At 47.0% G+C, this 17,500-nt stretch overlaps 1 protein-coding gene across 1 annotated transcript in view; it reads right to left on the minus strand.

Moving 5' to 3' along the window:
- Positions 1 to 17,500, minus strand: part of LOC123505484 (chloride intracellular channel exc-4-like) — a 50,284-nt gene that overhangs the window by 29,614 nt on the left and 3,170 nt on the right. The gene's annotated exons all lie outside the window — the stretch shown is intronic.

Consider the following 17,500-nt stretch of genomic DNA (forward strand, 5'->3'; position numbering starts at 1 on the left):
CACATGACAAATGAGTAACACGAACCAGATGAAAAAAGATCTGGGAGAGATGAAGGGATTAGGAAGGGAATGGAGGAGGAGGAGGAGGAGGAGGAGGAGGAGGAGGAGGAGGAGGAGGAGGAGGAGGAGGAGGATACAATAAGGTACGAAAAAAAAAAAAAAAAAGGGTTGCGTGAGTAGGTATACTAAGCTAAAAGAATTGCGAAACACACACACACACACACACACACACACACACACACACAACTGAGAGAGAGAGAGAGAGAGAGAGAGAGAGAGAGAGAGAGAGAGAGAGAGAGAGAGAGAGAGAGAGAGAGAGAGAGAGAGAGAGAGAGAGAGAGAGAGAGACGAAATCAAGCACGAGCAGCAACTAGGAACTAAATCAGGTGACAAAACTGCAACGGAGAAAGAGTGAAAGATGAAAGACGAAAGGAGGTTGACATGATAAGTCCAACACGTCGTAGGGATGAATGAGGGAAGGCGGCCGGCGGTGATGGTGGAGGGATGAATGGAAGTGGACCACCGGGGGGAAGCATGTCCTGTATGTGGAATGATGGGATTGATATGTTGAGGGAAAGGCATACAAGCATTAGGGTCAAGGTGAAGATGTGATGAGAATGAGACAGGGAGGGAAGAAGGGGAAGGGAGAGAAGGGGCTGATGGAAGGAGACGAGAGTTAAGAGAATGAGGATAGAAAGGTGAAAGGGGTGAGAGGCAAAGCCGTGAGAAGGCTGTCCTTGGCGTGACCCTAAGGAGGATAAGAGATGGTGGTGGGAGGGACAAAAAACAAAGACACAGACAAGGAAGGTAGTAAGTAATAGGATGTAGGCGGCATGTACTACTATGCAAAACGGTACTTCAAAGTCGTACAGGTAACAACAGCAGCAGCAGCAGCAGCAGTGACAGGTGCAGCTGCTGACATGCGAGTTGAGAAACTACCAAACAATGACGCCGCAAGAGGAAAAATATATAATAGCGAAAGTTTATGTCGGAGAAACTGAAGTATTTGTACAGTGACTCGAAGGCATATAAGCCAAAATGTGTGTGTGTGTGTGTGTGTGTGTGTGTGTGTGTGTGTGTGTGTGTGTGTGTGTGTGTGTGTGTGTGTGTGATGTAGAAAACGACAAAACTTGAGAGAAATAAAAATACAGGAAGTCTTAAAAATCACGTCTTCTTTTACCGAACATAAAACATGGCGAGGAATAAAAACAAAAACAAATGTTAACCCAAAGGACAGAAAGTGCAGCGTCATGTCGAAGGCGAGGGAGGAGGAGGAGGAGGAGGACAGGGAGGTCAACATTGCACTCAAGTCAACCTACACACACGCACTCCACAAACAGATGATTGATGAAAGGCCTCGACAAATCTTAGTGTATCTGACATTCCCGTAGGACAAACACGCGGTTGTTTTCATACTCAAACAACACTCAGCCTCTCCTTGACGGTAGGCACCTCCTCTCTAGTGCTGCACGCTTCACTCCTGCAAGATCTCAAGTGCCACCCTAAACTATTTTACTCCTGCTTCTCCTAAAAGTTGATAAAAATAGTGTGCATTTGGAATAATATAATTTCTAAAGACACCACGCAGTGACAGTAAAAGAAATGACAGTAATGGATTATTTTTCTATCCATTTTCACTTGCGCGTTGAAATCATTATAAGTTGTTTCAGGAAAAACAAAACAAGCAGGTGCAAGTGAAGTGAAATTCATAAAAAGAAAAAAAAAATGACAAGCAAAAGGAGTGATAGCGTGGTTTAGTTTTTTTTTTTACTGCCTGAAGCTTTTGTTCGGTAAAGATCGTCTTGTGTTATTCAAAGCAACAATTATAGACTTGTTATTTACTTTTACTAGCAGAACCAGAGTTAACAGGCTTCACTGGAACCAAGAGAAACACAACAGAATGTGGGTACTACGTGGCAGGCATACTAGTCATCGTTGACAGCTACATTCCTGAGAGAGAGAGAGAGAGAGAGAGAGAGAGAGAGAGAGAGAGAGAGAGAGAGAGAGAGAGAGAGAGAGAGAGAGAGAGAGAGTGTGTGTGTGTGTGTGTGTGTGTGTGTGTGTGTGTGTGTGTGTGTGTGTGTGTGTGTGTGTGTGTGTGTGTGTGTGTGTGTGTGTGTGTGTGTGTGTGTGTGCACAAAATCAAAGAGGAAGAGATGAGAAAATCACGTTCACTCACACACCGCTAGGAACACGAGACCCGGGGATTGCCAAAGAACACCAAACACAATTCAAGGTAAGAAGTGATTAGCCATTCACTTCCAATAGATCCTTCACCCGCAATAGACAAATAAACTAAACAATAGTGAAACCACAAGCACTAAAACCTTGCGCTACTCCACCGATCCTTCATCAAACATGTTTTCACAAGTCACATTAAAATTTCACCATACCATTAGATACAACAGATTATATTTAAGCAAAAGAGATAAAGAATTAAAAGGTTAACCGAATTCCCGAATCCACGACCTGCACATCGAGAATAATTACGAAATATTGATGAGAAATGCGATAAAAGGTTTAAGCCAATCCATCAATCCGTTTCCTTTATCAGTGGCGTCTTTCAAAACAGTGGTGTGAACCGGCAAAAACCCACTGCATGAAGCTTAAGAGAAGACACGAAGTAGTCACAAGGTTAAACTTAAACTAACACCGCAATCTGTGACCCTCAAGCACAGGTGAGGGGAGATGACAAGGTGTATAGAAGGGTGGCCTGTTGCCCTGCCCCACCTGCCCCAGCCTACGTATGTGACCAGGGACTACAATAAAGTGAAAGTCATAAGCCTGGGGGACTGGACTGAGTAGTGTGGACGTTGCCATGCCTCCTCACTGCGTCGCGCCGGGTAGAGGAGAGACAAGGTGGGAAGAGGAGAGCGTGGAGAGTAAAGTTGGACAGGTGAGGTGAAATAAAATCGTGTGGTTTAAGTTTACCTGGTGTTGGTTTGAGTAATGTATGTGAGAGGCGAGAAGTGAGAGGGCTGAGGAAGGCAGGAAAGGTTGGAGGGAGGGGTGTAAGGAAAGGCACAAGGCTGGAGGGAGGTGTGTAAGGAAAGGCACAAGGCTGAAGGGTACATATTAGGGGAGTAGTGTGGTAGGGGAAGGTGTAGGGAGCAAAGAGAGAGAGAGAGAGAGAGAGAGAGAGAGAGAGAGAGAGAGAGAGAGAGAGAGAGAGAGAGAGAGAGAGAGAGAGAGAGAGAGAGATTGTGGGGAGGAGGCACAGGGAGGGTAGGAAGTCAAGGTCGCTTGCGTCACCCATGGAGCCTGACCACCACCACCACCACCTCTGAATACCTTCCAGGCCGCCGCCGCTGCCACTGCCACCACCCTAAGCACGCCTCACCTGTCTGCTATCTATCTATCACCACCACCACCACCACCACGCATCTACATTGGGATCCATATTTTAAAACGCTTTGCTCTCTCACCACTACTTTTCATGTCCAAGAGAATAATAGCCTTGTTCTCACGAATATTCCACCTGCTAGTAAAGTATAAATCGCGTTAATCTACCACTAGACCCGTGAAGACACCCTAAAAAAACCGTACAACTTACACTAAAGCTTATGGAATATACTGGAGGAGTGGCGCGGAAGCATTTCAGTACACGATCCCTCACTTCACAGCCACCCCAATCACGTCACCTTCCATTATCACCTCACCACCGCCGCGCCGCCACTACCTGTACAACAAGCCAATTAGTACATTACACAATACCCCATTAACAGTCATGCCCCATTGTCACCACCGCGCCACCTGTTCAGAGGGCCGCATACTTCGTCGTACCGTGTGTCGCAACGCAAAACACCGCAATCAGATGCAGAGAACACAATGCATAGAGAGACTTTCAATCAGCTAGTATCGTAATCTAACCTACACCCTCCTGCTCCTCCCTCGCCCTTCACGACACCAGGAGGCACCAAGTTGAAGGACTACGGGTCTACTTAACCATGTATTATCTCCCCGGAGACTGCCAGCCGCTGGAGCAACATGGCCTTATAGGACTGGATCATTAGGGTACGAGGCGCAGGCGAGCAAAGACGCAGGAAGGAAACAGCAGAGGTGACGGGAGTGGAGGGGAGACGTCGTGCAGCCCTGCCTCCAGTGTGCGTGCTGGATAGCGGGTGTTGGCATGTAGCGGGACAAAAACTGCGTGTTAAGCCTCCGCTGCGTAAAGTTCGTGAACCCTTTAGGGGAGGCGATGACGGCAGAGGAGGCAGCAGGCAAGGAGGGAGAGTGAGAAGTAACAAGAGAGGTTGTGGTGATGAAAGGCACGTTCCAGATGGATGGACTGGTGGGCGAGGAGGGTGAGGAGGCACGGGAGGCAGCGTGGGCGGCTGTCAGGATACACAGGGGATCAGGGAACGGGACGGGGATGAAGGTTAGGGAGGTGAATCACAGACAGGACTTGAGGAAAAAAAAAAAAAAAAAAAAAAAAAAAAAAATGATGAAATATACCAGAAGGCAAAGATGCAATGACACACTTAGGGCTAATCAATTCATGTTTGCATCTTTTTTCTTTCTCACATACAATTCCCGTCCCTCCCCCCACCTCCCTTTCCATTGTCAGGTGACTTTTCCCGTCACTCTTGTGAAGACTACATGAGCGAGGCATCTCAGCTTAGGCCGCTACCAGCAGTGTTGGTTGGGCCTAAATTAAGACGCTGACCATACAAGATAAGGTGAGGGTGGGAGGACACAAACGTGCACCTGGGTAAGTCTGTCAGTAATTGTGTGGATCCCTGGCCTGACGTGATGCTGAGAGAGAGAGAGAGAGAGAGAGAGAGAGAGAGAGAGAGAGAGAGAGAGAGAGAGAGAGAGAGAGAGAGAGAGAGAGAGAGAGAGAGAGCTTTGGGATAAGCAGCTCCACCTAACCAGCAACTCCCCCTCCACTGCTAACGAATTCCTGGCCAGTCATGCCCTTCACTCCTGACACAGTGGTGAGTACCGTGCGGGGCCCACCGGTGCCCCGACCCGCCCCGCACCCTCCTTCCATCACCTCCGGCACTTTTGTGGTTTGGTCCACACCGGAGCCGAGCTCGCTCAGTCCCGATATTTTTTTTTTTTTTTTTTCAAGCACCGTTTTTCCTTGCTGGTGGAGGTCACGCCCGGCAGGACTCACGGAGAATTCAAGCCGCTACTTTGTGTATCCTAATTTTATTTAATAGTTTAGCACAGCTTTACGACTGAAGATAAACACATTTTTACGAGTCCTCCCCTGCTGCTGCCGAGGACAGTTTGTGCTGGCCAAACGGGAGGAGAGAAGACACCTGGGTAAAGCCTGGTACTGAAGTTAAGGCAGCACCAAAGACCATTTTCAAACCTTTCAATGAAATGAGTATGTGCGCACATTGTGAGGTCCTTACGTGATGTATGGGATGGCGGGTCATACAGACTTGCAACACAGGGTGACTCCACGCCGCAGCAGCAGCAGCAGCAGCAGCAGCTCACGGCCTACACATCTGCTCGACCTTCCTTTCTCGCCAACTATTCCATGTAAGGATACTTGTGAGGAAAGCAGAGGGAACACTTCCATGTATTTCAAGTTGAAGGTCTCGCTAGCCACTAACCGACCCTGCACTGAAAGTGAAGTACTGTATTCTAGCACAAAAGAAAAAAAGTAAGTCAGTTTAGAAATGTCTGCCATGCCTGACCATTTCGTTAGGTTGAACCGTCTCTGCTGCGGCAAGACCAGTGTTTCCAGAGCAGCACCACAGGCGGCAAAAACAGCTCATTTGACCCATTACTTTTCACGGTCTCACCACACTCGCAGCAGACTTCCAACAATTACCCGAGGGAAACTTTGTAAGTGGCCAGACATTGTAACGGCAGAAGGAAGAGGCGTGGCGTGAAAGTGTGCCATAACGAGCCGGGGAAGTGGAGGAACATCTGCCTTGTCACTCCCCGTTCCTGCACACACACACACACACACACACACACACACACACACACACACACACACACACACACACACCAAGGTTATCAAAAAGGAAGATGATAAGGATACACAAGATCAGTTTTCCGAAACAAACAAGCAGAAGCCACCAGAGAAAGAAGAAAGTGCAAACAGTAAATAAAACCTAAGGAAATACAATTTGCGAATGGAAGACGTGACAAGCTTAAATCAGCCGAGTGAAATGAAAAGATGAATACAAACAAGTCTCATATTCCTAGAAAGCTCTCATTACGTTCCTTCCTCCTCCTCCTCATTCGTTAAAAATTCATAAACAAAATAAAAAATATAGGTAACCATTAAGAAACCAGTCAGCCTAAACGTGACAATCTCTATAAAACATTAACAAAAAAAATCGAAAGAGACAGCGAGTTACATCAAGAAAAGAGGGAAAAATAGGAAATACGTACAAAAGTGGGAGCCGATAAAAAAACATTCAGTCCCATGCCTACTACTGGATTGAACTGGAGCTAATCTTCTTTAATGGTTCACTCGCTATCCATGAACATGGCTAATATTTTTTAAAGCCTTTCCTATTGACTCAAGACAAACATAATTACTAAGTCCATTTCAGCCATCTACATCACTCCATTTGAGAACCAATTTCTTCTTAACTTAATTCAATCAAACCTAACCCCTTCAGTAACATGCCGCGTTTTCATATTAATTCTAATTACTATTTTGCGATTTATACAGCTTCATAAATTTACGTTGGGATTAAAATAGTAAAGGCTTTGACCATTAATCTTCTGATCTCCACAGACCTTTCCTAATGTAAATAAAACGGTCTAAAAATACCTAAAAATCACGGTAAAAATGTGTCTCAGTACTGAAGGGGTTAAATCAGTCACTTCTCGACTACCTTAACCTATCTACCGCCTACGTAACACACCTACACTCACCACGACCCAGCAAATCACTGACTGACACCTTCCTAATACAACACAGGATAAATTCAAAATAACAACCACTAGCATTTCTTCAATCTACCGCCTTTGTAATAACCGCGGCATTCCACTTTCCCGCATGGCTTCACTTCACTGCACTTCCTCGTTCATCGTTACTCTATTTTCTCCCTTCCCTCAAGACATCGGAAATGAAAAGGCAAGAAAATACAAACTAAAGGAAACTTTGCCTGGCTACACTTTCTCTCTCTCTCTCTCTCTCTCTCTCTCTGGATAGCCACAACCTCATCGATTATCCTTATGATGAAGTGAAGGAATGAAATAACGTACTTTGAAGTGGTGAGGGGGGAGGAGGAGGAGGAAAAATATTTGAGACCGTAAAGAATGGCTGTGGGACGAGAGAGAGAGAGAGAGAGAGAGAGAGAGAGAGAGAGAGAGAGAGAGAGAGAGAGAGAGAGAGAGAGAGAGAGAGAGAGAGAGAGAGAGAGAGAGAAAGGAAAGGAAGTGATAGAAAAAAAAAGATGGAAAGAAAAATAGACAAGCATGAAGGAGAGAGGAAGGAGAGGTGAAGGAAATGGGAGAGAGGGATAGACAATGAAGGGACACTGAAAGGGAAAGGTGGAAAGGAGAAGGAAGAGAAAATAAAGAGTTGAAAGTAAGAGGAGAGAAAAGTATAAAGCCTATGATGAGCCAAAATCAATCCATAGATAACACAATATATTTCAACCTATCCCCGACCTATCCTAACCTAACCAACAGCATCACAACGAACAACAACAACAATCATAACGACAAACTATAAACAACACGCTAACAACAACCATCACCATCACCGCCACAACAATTGAAATCGAAATCAACAACGATAACAAGTAACAGCCGACCGTAACCACCACCACTATACCGTTACCACAACACCACCACCACCACCACCACCACCACCACCCCTGCTCAATAACTTCCACTCACGCACAATACGATAGAAAAAAAAAAAAAAAAAAAAAGACACGAGGAGGAGGAAAATAAAGCAGTATTGTGTAGAGAGCAATATTAAACTCAAGCTAATAGAGAAGAAAATTTCAGGGTTAATGTGAAGAAATATTAGTTAATAACTTAATGGAGTTGTTTTTTTCCTGAGAGAGAGAGAGAGAGAGAGAGAGAGAGAGAGAGAGAGAGAGAGAGAGAGAGAGAGAGAGTGTGTGTGTGTGTGTGTGTGGGTGCCTAATCAATAGTTCCACAGCTGACTCATTCTCTAGAGATGTGGGACACTTACAGCTTCCACCTTCATATTGGCCTCTTAACAAACAAACACACACACACACACACACACACACACACACACACACAAAGTAACCGCACTGACTTGCCGCTTTTCCTTTTAATATTACAAGTAAACACTCAACTCGTTCAAACACGTCATTGAATACACGAATAACAAGAAGTAGTGCAAATAAACCAAACGAAGGACACCTGTCTACCTCACTAATTTCAATATAAGTTCACATCCAAGTGTTTGCAAGCTTAGGGTCAATAACACCAGGGCAGCAAAGGCGTGGTGTATACAAGGGTGTATTCGTGGTAAAACCAATATCACGAGTCTAAAAGAAGACAGAAAAAAAAAAACTATAAAAATAAAGTTGTATCTAACGTGACAAGCATTGTAATATAAAGAGTTGTATACCGAGGAAGACGTGACATTATTCTCTCTCTCCCTCTCTCTCTCTCTCTCTCTCTCTCTCTCTCTCTCTCACACACACACACACACACACACACACACACACACACACACACGTGTGAAGAACACATTTCCAGGAAGAATGCGGATGATAAATAAATAAAATGAAGTGTTGCCTGCCTGTTAGTGGGTCAGAGAGAGAGAGAGAGAGAGAGAGAGAGAGAGAGAGAGAGAGAGAGAGAGAGAGAGAGAGTATATCCTTGGCAACAGCTAGTATGCCCGCCCGCCCACCCACCCACCCCTGCACACATTCTAGTCTCTCCTCCCCCTGCGTGGTCCGGATGTCCTACAGTAGAATAAATAAACTATCATTCCTTAACTCTTCTCCCTGCCACTCCCGCTGCACCACCACCATCACCATCGCGTCACTGGGTCGGCTGAAGCGATACGTCCCCGCTCGTTCCTGTCAAGTAATAGACGAAGACAAACGGGCACGTCAATACTTCACCCCAGCGATCCAGGCGCGCTTTTGCATATTGGTGGCAGCGATGCGGATGGTAAAGAGAGGAAAGAGAATGATGGTTGACTATATTTCTGGTTAATTCGCTTGGGTCTGGCAGTAGTAGCATTGGTATTGACAGTAGCAAAGTAGAGGGATAAATAAGTCCATTCCTCATGTTAAACTGTAGCGCGTTTTTTTTTTTTTTTTTTTTTACGATCCAGATTATGTAAGAAGACTGTTTGCCAACAAGAGGACTTACGCTTGAGGAAAAGCACAAAACAGTGGAATTGAGTGCAAAAAATTTCTCGAGGCGTGACTAACAAGTGACAAAACAGTGCCTAACAGAGTGCGCAAGTGGCTGTGTGAGTAAGACACAACGTCCCTCTGTCTCACACCGAGAAAACACCACACGCATACTATCGGCATGAACACAATCGTAGCAGGGGGTAAGGCAACGGCCCCAGTCCCTCCGCAAGGCAGTGTTGTGCTTGAGGACGTGGGAACGGAGTGACAAAGCTTTCCCCTGCTGCTGACTGAATGTCACATAACCTGATAACACGAGACACGAAACATGGGGTCTTTAAATCAACTTCAGAGGTGCATGTTACCTTTTCTCTTCCAGTCCCTCCCTCTCCCCTCCTCCACACACACATACATTAAAACCCTGGAGTAATAAGCAGGAAAGAAAGCGCGAGGAAACAAGCATCTGGCTGCGCGACACATGAGAGCACCGCTTGCTTCTGGTATGTTCCAGTAGATCCTCACCTCATGGAAGCATTACACTCAAGTACTGTTAACCCGACAGCCGGAACAAGTCCACGACCAACACCACCTCCTGCCAACGTGGTGCAACACTGAACAAACAACCTGTATGGTATTAGAACAAGGGCGTCTGCACTCAGGGAGGGCAGGATGAGGTGGGGGGAGAGGAGACTAGCTCAGCGGGAAGGCACGCTCAGAGGGAGCAGCAGCAGCAGCAGCAGGCGGGTAGAGAAGCAGTTTCCCTGTGAGTCACCGCGGTCCCTTCCTCCTCCCGCCTCCTCTGCGCACTCGGGAAGGGCGGAGGAATGGAGGAGAGGGAGGGAGGGAGGGAGGAAAGGATGAGGAAGGCAGACTAGACAGGAGTGGCTGGTGGATAATGTGAGCTGGAGGAACCTGCTTTCAGGCCTGATTCTGAGTGCCACACTCTACCGCTGTGTGTGTGTGTGTGTGTGTGTGTGTGTGTGTGTGTGTGTGTGTGTGTGGTTAGGTGGTGCTCGGGACAGAAGGAAGCACAAAGTGGGAGTAGTCCTTCATTGTTCTCGGCCACTATTCACGCCTGTTGCGCGCACGCTAGCACGCACACGCACACACACACACACACACACACGGAACCTAACAACCCCTAGGGAGGGGAGGGGAGAGCAGGGGACGAAGCGAGGTGATGCCGGAGTCTATGTGGTTATGTAGTCTGCTATTCACCTGTGCTTCTCCACCTGCGCAGGGCGGCGCCAGGTCTCACGTGGTGGGTGGGGGCGGCGTGCCACCCGCTATGGCTTCCTCCCCGGCCTGGCAACAGTTTCCCCGCCCCGCGTGGAGCTCCGGGGCTCGCTACCGGCACGCGGGAAACACCTGCCGTCCAAGGGGGCCTCAGCTTCCGGCGTCCATCCTTCCACCACTACCGTCCCCACAACCACACCTGCCCACCACTCCTCCAGTAACCGCTGCCCTCCTGACACGCCACCACTCTACTTCGCCTCTCGTCTGCTGTCCCTCTATCATCCCCACTACCAACGATCATACCTGCCCATTCCGTATCCTACATCTGTACTTCCTGGATTCCTACCACTACCGTCACAACACTACAGCCTCTACAAAGCTTAAATTGTGCCCACCACCGTTATCCAGCCTCCTCCCCCTGCCATTCCTCGTCTCCGGCACACAAACCATTCAACCTCACCACAAGATTCTGATCTTCTTGCCCTACAAAGCTACTGTAGCCTGTCACCCTGTTCGCCATCCCCGCAATTTTCACGTGGGTTTCTTAACCACGCTTCCCACTCCTTCAAAAAGTTAATCTAAAAATGTACTTGTAACCGAAGCCCAAGAAATTACTGGAACACGAAACAGTTTTCTTTTCAAAATAAATAAATAAATACAAACGTGAAATCTTAAATTTCTGGAAGCATCTATTGTTTTTCTACAACCTCCTACTCTTCCCTACAGTCTCTCTCTCTCTCTCTCTCTCTCTCTCTGTGTGTGTGTGTGTGTGTGTGTGTGTGTGTGTGTGTGTGTGTGTGTGTGTGTGTGTGTGTGTTATGATAATGTGCTCAGCTGCCGGGGGATTAAAGCATCGCGTCGCAGCGAGCTGGCATGCGGTCTGTCAGGCTCTGGTGAACCCGTTAACGTGCCACCTCGTCACGGCCTCTCTGAGACGCACATCCCATCTCTTTCGGCTGACTCCAATGCACTACAGGTACGTGACAAGCCGCTACAGTATTGAATAATGCTTTGCTATGGGCATAAACTTGGCCATGGTTTCACTAGGACAGGAACACGTACACACACGTTCATACCCTGACCGAGGTGAACATTCTAGATTCCTTCACTCACGGTTCTGATGGGACCAAGACCCGACGTGACGCCTGTCATCCACCACTACACCGGAAACCAATCACTGAACAATAGTGGTCACAACACTTAAGACCGGGGGGACTCCCGCCATGCTACTCTTCCTGCCACAACCACCTACGACAACTACAGTAGCATTACTGTTGTTACTACTACTGCTGCTGCTGCTGCTGCTGCTGCTGCTGCTGCTGTTGCTAATACTAGTAGTAGTAGTAGTAGTAGTAGTAGTAGTAGTAGTAGTAGTAGTAGTAGTAGTAGTAGTAGTAGCAGCAGCAGCAGCAGTAGTAATATGTAGTAATAGTATGTAGAAGTAACATATAGCAGTAGCAGCAACAGCAGTTGTAGTAGTAATGTGTAACTGCAACAATTACCATTAACTTCAATATTGTTGCTACTGTGGCTGCTTTTACTACTACCATCACCACTAATAACGGATCACAACCAGTACCTAAAACTTTTCGCCGCTACAACTGCTACCAAGATGAACAATACTACAGTTGCTTCCAACACCATCTCAACCTGATCTTCCCCACACAGTTTACTAAGTACAACACAAGTAATGGTTGGTTTAGCGAATACCTCTGTCTGTTAAACGTTCGTCCTACGTAATCCACGCGATCACCATAATTATTGGACTGTCACATCTGGGTCGAGTGAGGAAGCCCAGATGCATAACTAAGTGAAGCGGCGGGGAAAGCATCAAGGGCGAGCCGGTGATGAAGACAGCTGGGAGAAGAGACGGGACTGCGGGACTGGGGGCGGCAGGGTCAGGCAGGAGGCTCAATGGGGGAGAGGCGAGGGGATGAGGAGGGACGCTCGGGATCAGGGAGGCCCGCATGGGAGATGGTGGGGCCAAGGTAAGGGAGGGAGGTAGGAAGGGAGAACAAGGGCCGCATGAATCACCATCAGAAAGCGAGGTCTGTCACTTTCCCCTGATCAGCCCTGACACCCCCGCGGGCCCTTACCTTCCCTACCCACCACCCTCATCTTCCACCATAACCATCACACTCATAATCATCCGCCACCCCCCCATCCCCCCTCCATGCTTCATTACCGACACTAACCGGCACCCGATCCGCCCATCACTCACAAGGCATGTCCATCACTTATGCATTAACACGAATGTAAACATGCAAGAAAATATGTGAAGGCAATGATTCTCTCTCTCTCTCTCTCTCTCTCTCTCTCTCTCTCTCTCTCTCTCTCTTAGTTCATCAATCAATGTCCGTGTTGTTGAAGACGCGTCTCCCATCACATACTGAGAAGCCCTTGCCCTCCTCACTCAAATCGACCATCCTTCACGTCGTACTGAGAACTAAGCCTCACTCTGATCTTTATTCAAACCTGACGAGCTTCTGTCTAACAAATATGTACAGTTCTCAAGCACCAACATGAACTCCTGCCTGACTCATCTTCTCTTCATGTTAGAAGTGAACAATCTAAATAAATGCTTGCTTGAACTCCCTAAATTTTCCGCCTTATCAAGCACATCGCTCTAAACAGAGAAGTCTTGTTCTGTTTGTATACTCGAAGGTCACTACGATGAAGTCATTATGTTCTCGTTCTCTATTCTCAAGATTAAAGGACACCGGATCCAGGTGAGGTGGAAATACCAACCACTCCACGACCAACAACACCGTCAAGAGCATCACGCCTCACGTTAATTCCCGCCAGGATACCTTCCATCATCAACATAAGCGTTGCTGTCTAAACACACCAGTCACTCAGTCAGACGGCGTGATGCATATGAATGGCACCACGGTGCTCCAATCACCACCCAGGGCTGGCACACGTGGCACTGCGAGTGATTCAAAGGTGATGGCGACTTTACTTGCAAAAACACTATAATCATAACAGCGTACCTATCTTCTTCCTACACAATCAACCCTTTCCTGCTTCAAGTCCCTGAGCCCTCCAGTAGTTAAGCTTTAAGCACATGACATGTCCTCCTCGTTCTATTTGAATTCCCTTGATGCGTCATCCTGACCCTCCTCCTTCAGACAAGCCAGAGGACCAGATGGAGGCAGACCCATAAAACAGCTTTCTCAGCTTCATCACTCACGAGGAGGTGCGCTGATGCTTCGGGGCCTTCTCATCCTTGACCACCGCCTCTTGGATAATTTTAAAGGGAACCTTCCGCACCACCCTCAGCAACACTGCTAAAATAAAAAAATAAAAAACTACCTTTACTGTTGATTTACTAAGCTACTCCCTGCCACACTACACTGCTACATAGCGTGTCGGTGCGACCAAAGAACGTCCGAAACTATACAAGAATAGACGACACATCAAACATGAGCTTACGTGTAAACAGACAGTCGTTAAGGCAAGAAACAAAACAAAAACAGCCTCATCATAAACTGGCAACGTAATTTTAATCGTCAAACTACTTCAGTTCTTCCATTCATCAGATAAATAGACAACATTAATGCCTCGTCGTGTCAAAAGATAGTACGCTCCACAACATTCCAATTTGCACGTTAAACTATCACGTATCAATTCAGGAGTCCGAACACTTGATCTTGGCAAATATCCAGTCCCTACATAAACACACCGCATACTGTCTCATCGCGACTTTGCCTATTTTTTCTTTACCATTCAATTCTGTAATTTACTATCATAATAATTTTACATGTGTCTCAGTCTGTAAAAAGAAACACACCAAAAATTTTCTTACTCCCAGCTACTTTTCATCGAACATTCCAAACCCGAGACTTCCCTTCCTCCCCCCAACACACGGAGTACTCACGATATATCTGGCGAGGTTCGACTGTGGGAGTTAGTTTATAAGAGCTTATTTTGGGATAACTTTCAAGGATGAATCTTCATCACACGTGAAATTGGCAAGGAGGCTAAATTTTCAACTATCGCTATTCGATTCATCAATAAATCGTCAGCTTTCACTGAAACGCTCAGTTATGGAAAGAAAGAGTGAGAGAGATTTGACCGAGAGACGAGCAGAGTGTGACGGGTCACGTCCAGCTGGTCAGGTAGTCAAGGTTTCAAGTTGCTGAAACCTACGTGTCGGAGAGAGAGAGAGAGAGAGAGAGAGAGAGAGAGAGAGAGAGAGAGAGAGAGAGAGAGAGAGAGCAGGGTATTACTGAAGGTCTGCGCAGCGTGGTCTGTGAATGTGAAAGTTTGAGTTTTTGCTACAAGTTTTTGTTTGCTGTGATAACTTTCCGTGCTTTAAACGCTCGACCAGTTCCTTTGGTAAAAACGCAAGTGGCGACAACGGGGCGAGTTTCCGGTTTTGAGTTAGATTTCCGGTGTGAGGAGGAGGAGGAGGAGGAGGAGGAGGAGGAGGAGGAGGAGGAGGAGGAGGAGGAGGAGGAGGCGGCTTCACGCACGCACGATCTCAAAGCACTATTTATATCCCTTTCTAAATTGATTGTTATTATACTTTAATAGTCATGAAGTATGCGTGAGGGCATATATTCTCTCTCTCTCTCTCTCTCTCTCTCTCTCTCTCTCTCTCTCTCTCTCTCTCATTACGCCTCTGATGCATTCACTGTTTATCATTCCTCAAGGATACAGATCTCTTCAAATAACAAAGGCGGGCGAGGTTCCGCAGACATAAATCTACATCCCTCTGAGGACATCACGTCTTGTATTTGTTGTAGTATCTATTTGTTTTACCCGGTGTGCCGCAAGGGCGATGAGGTTGGTAGTGGTCTGCTTGGAGTGGGAGGAACGCTGGTCGTAGCCGGTCTCAAAAGGACTGGAGGGAGGACATAAAGCTGGGGTGGGTTGCGTCAGGGTGGTCGTGGGTCATAAGGGAAGGGAAGGTCGGGAGAAAGGCAGGGAGGAAAGAGGGCTAGTGGTGGTGTGTATGGAGGGTCGGTTCAGTCATGGGGGAAAAATATATAAAAGTTTCCAAGTTGTGGGATGCTAACCAAGAAATAATGGAGAGAGATTTCAGAAGTTTCGGAACAAAATAAAGTCGAGTCCACTCTTTTCTTATTTTCACTCATTTTCACTTTAAGAAGCATGACACGTCGTATCCCGATTACTCGCCTCGCTGACCTCGCCAACACTTCCCCTGTTTTTCCACCATCTATAACTTTGCGGTCTGTGAACCTCCAACTACTCGTGATGCTGAGGGTGAAAACTGGTGCAAATCAATGAACGATGCCAGTGTTCGGTGACTGGGAGAGAAAGAGCAGTGGGTCCGCCAGTGAAGCGTTCCTGCAAGCACACCACGATAATCAACGAGCCAGATAAGCACCCCCAATCACCATGTATAAAACTAATGTGTAGCGCCGCAGCTGCCACTTAAGCGAGTGTTGTGATAAACGCCTCAACATGCTCCACCCTCTGGCATCAATTTACACCCAAACAAGCGGCCCTTACCCCACACCACCTCCACCCAAAGACTACCCCACCTCTCACTGATACCACTCCTGAACCCTCCCTACCTCCTACCCCCATTACCAGCAAACAACCCCCTCGCTAACTACCACCTCTCCTGAACCCCACGCTATCCACCCCCACCATCGTCACTGCATAACTCGATTGGTGGTGTTTCTCAACCCTAGCTAAGGAATGGCCATAAGCTGACATGTTTGCCTTAATGACCCTTGCGCAGTCGATAGGCATTAAACCAAAGCCTTTCCTTTTTACCCTAACCCGAGAACCTCTTCCACTACCACCTACATCTACTAAAGCCTCCTAGTTACCCTTACCACGAAATACTTACGTGCACTACCATCAGTACGCCAACTCTCCCATATCCTCACCACTACCACCATCACCACTAGCACCAGCCGCATCCCAGTACCCTCGATTCACTACGCCAATGTGTCCTATACGTGTGAGTTCCAGGGATGCCTAGATCGGACTACAATGGGTGATGAGATCGAGAAGGTTATGAAATTCTAAACTATTCTTTCAATAAACTACCACAACCCTCTCCACCACCGACTACAACAGCGAAGCAATGGCAGAAGTCACGAAGCTTCATTTTACTTTTTAATTTAACAATTGATAGGAAAAATGACCACCACCACACTACAGATTTCCTCTAGTGTCGCCGATAAGCCCCCCATGAACCACCAGCCAGCCAGCCACTTGGTGTGTAAGACCGAGCACCTGCTGCCAACATTCCCACCCAAGATGTGACTCAGATTCTGAAACCTGTTGCAAGGATTGGATTTCCCTCCCTCTTCCTTCTCCTCCCTCTCTGTTCGCCCTCCGCTGCCACCACTATCACCAGCTCATGCTACTACTACCACCACTACTGCAACCACCATCACTACTACTATCGCCAAGACCAAAAACCATTCCTGCCCTTGTTATTCTCTTCACTACTTTAATACCACCAACTGTTGCTACTACTGTCACCTAGGCAATTTCCTCACTCACATCCTCCTCTTCTACTACCAAAACGACTTGCTACTAGTATTATCACCCTATCTCTCCGGATTCCTCCTCCACTTTGACTACCACCACTACTACCACCACCAGCTGCTGCTGCTGCTACTATCACCCAAATTATCTCCTCACTCTCTTCCTCTAGTTACTGCTACTGCCACTAGTATCCATATAATTTCTCAAGTACTCGTGAAATGTGCTGTTGCCGCCACCGATTGCCACAACATGTACAAGTGTCCACAGCCATGGCAGTAAACCCTTGGTCAATGACGAGGGTTTTAGGCTTAGAATTAGTATGGTTAGGTTAGGTTAGCATTAAACAGCACAGCATGGGACAGAAGTGGATAAAGGTAATACCGAATGGCCTTTCTCTAAATTATCTTTTTTTATCAGTAACTTGACTGTCACGACTTCTACTCTTAATTAAATTATCTGGTGTAACTAAATATAGGTAGCTGGGGATTTCTTCGTGAGGTCAATGACAGCAA

Source organism: Portunus trituberculatus, chromosome 18 (genome assembly GCF_017591435.1).
Source record: "Portunus trituberculatus isolate SZX2019 chromosome 18, ASM1759143v1, whole genome shotgun sequence".
Taxonomy (NCBI): Eukaryota; Metazoa; Arthropoda; class Malacostraca; order Decapoda; family Portunidae; genus Portunus; species Portunus trituberculatus.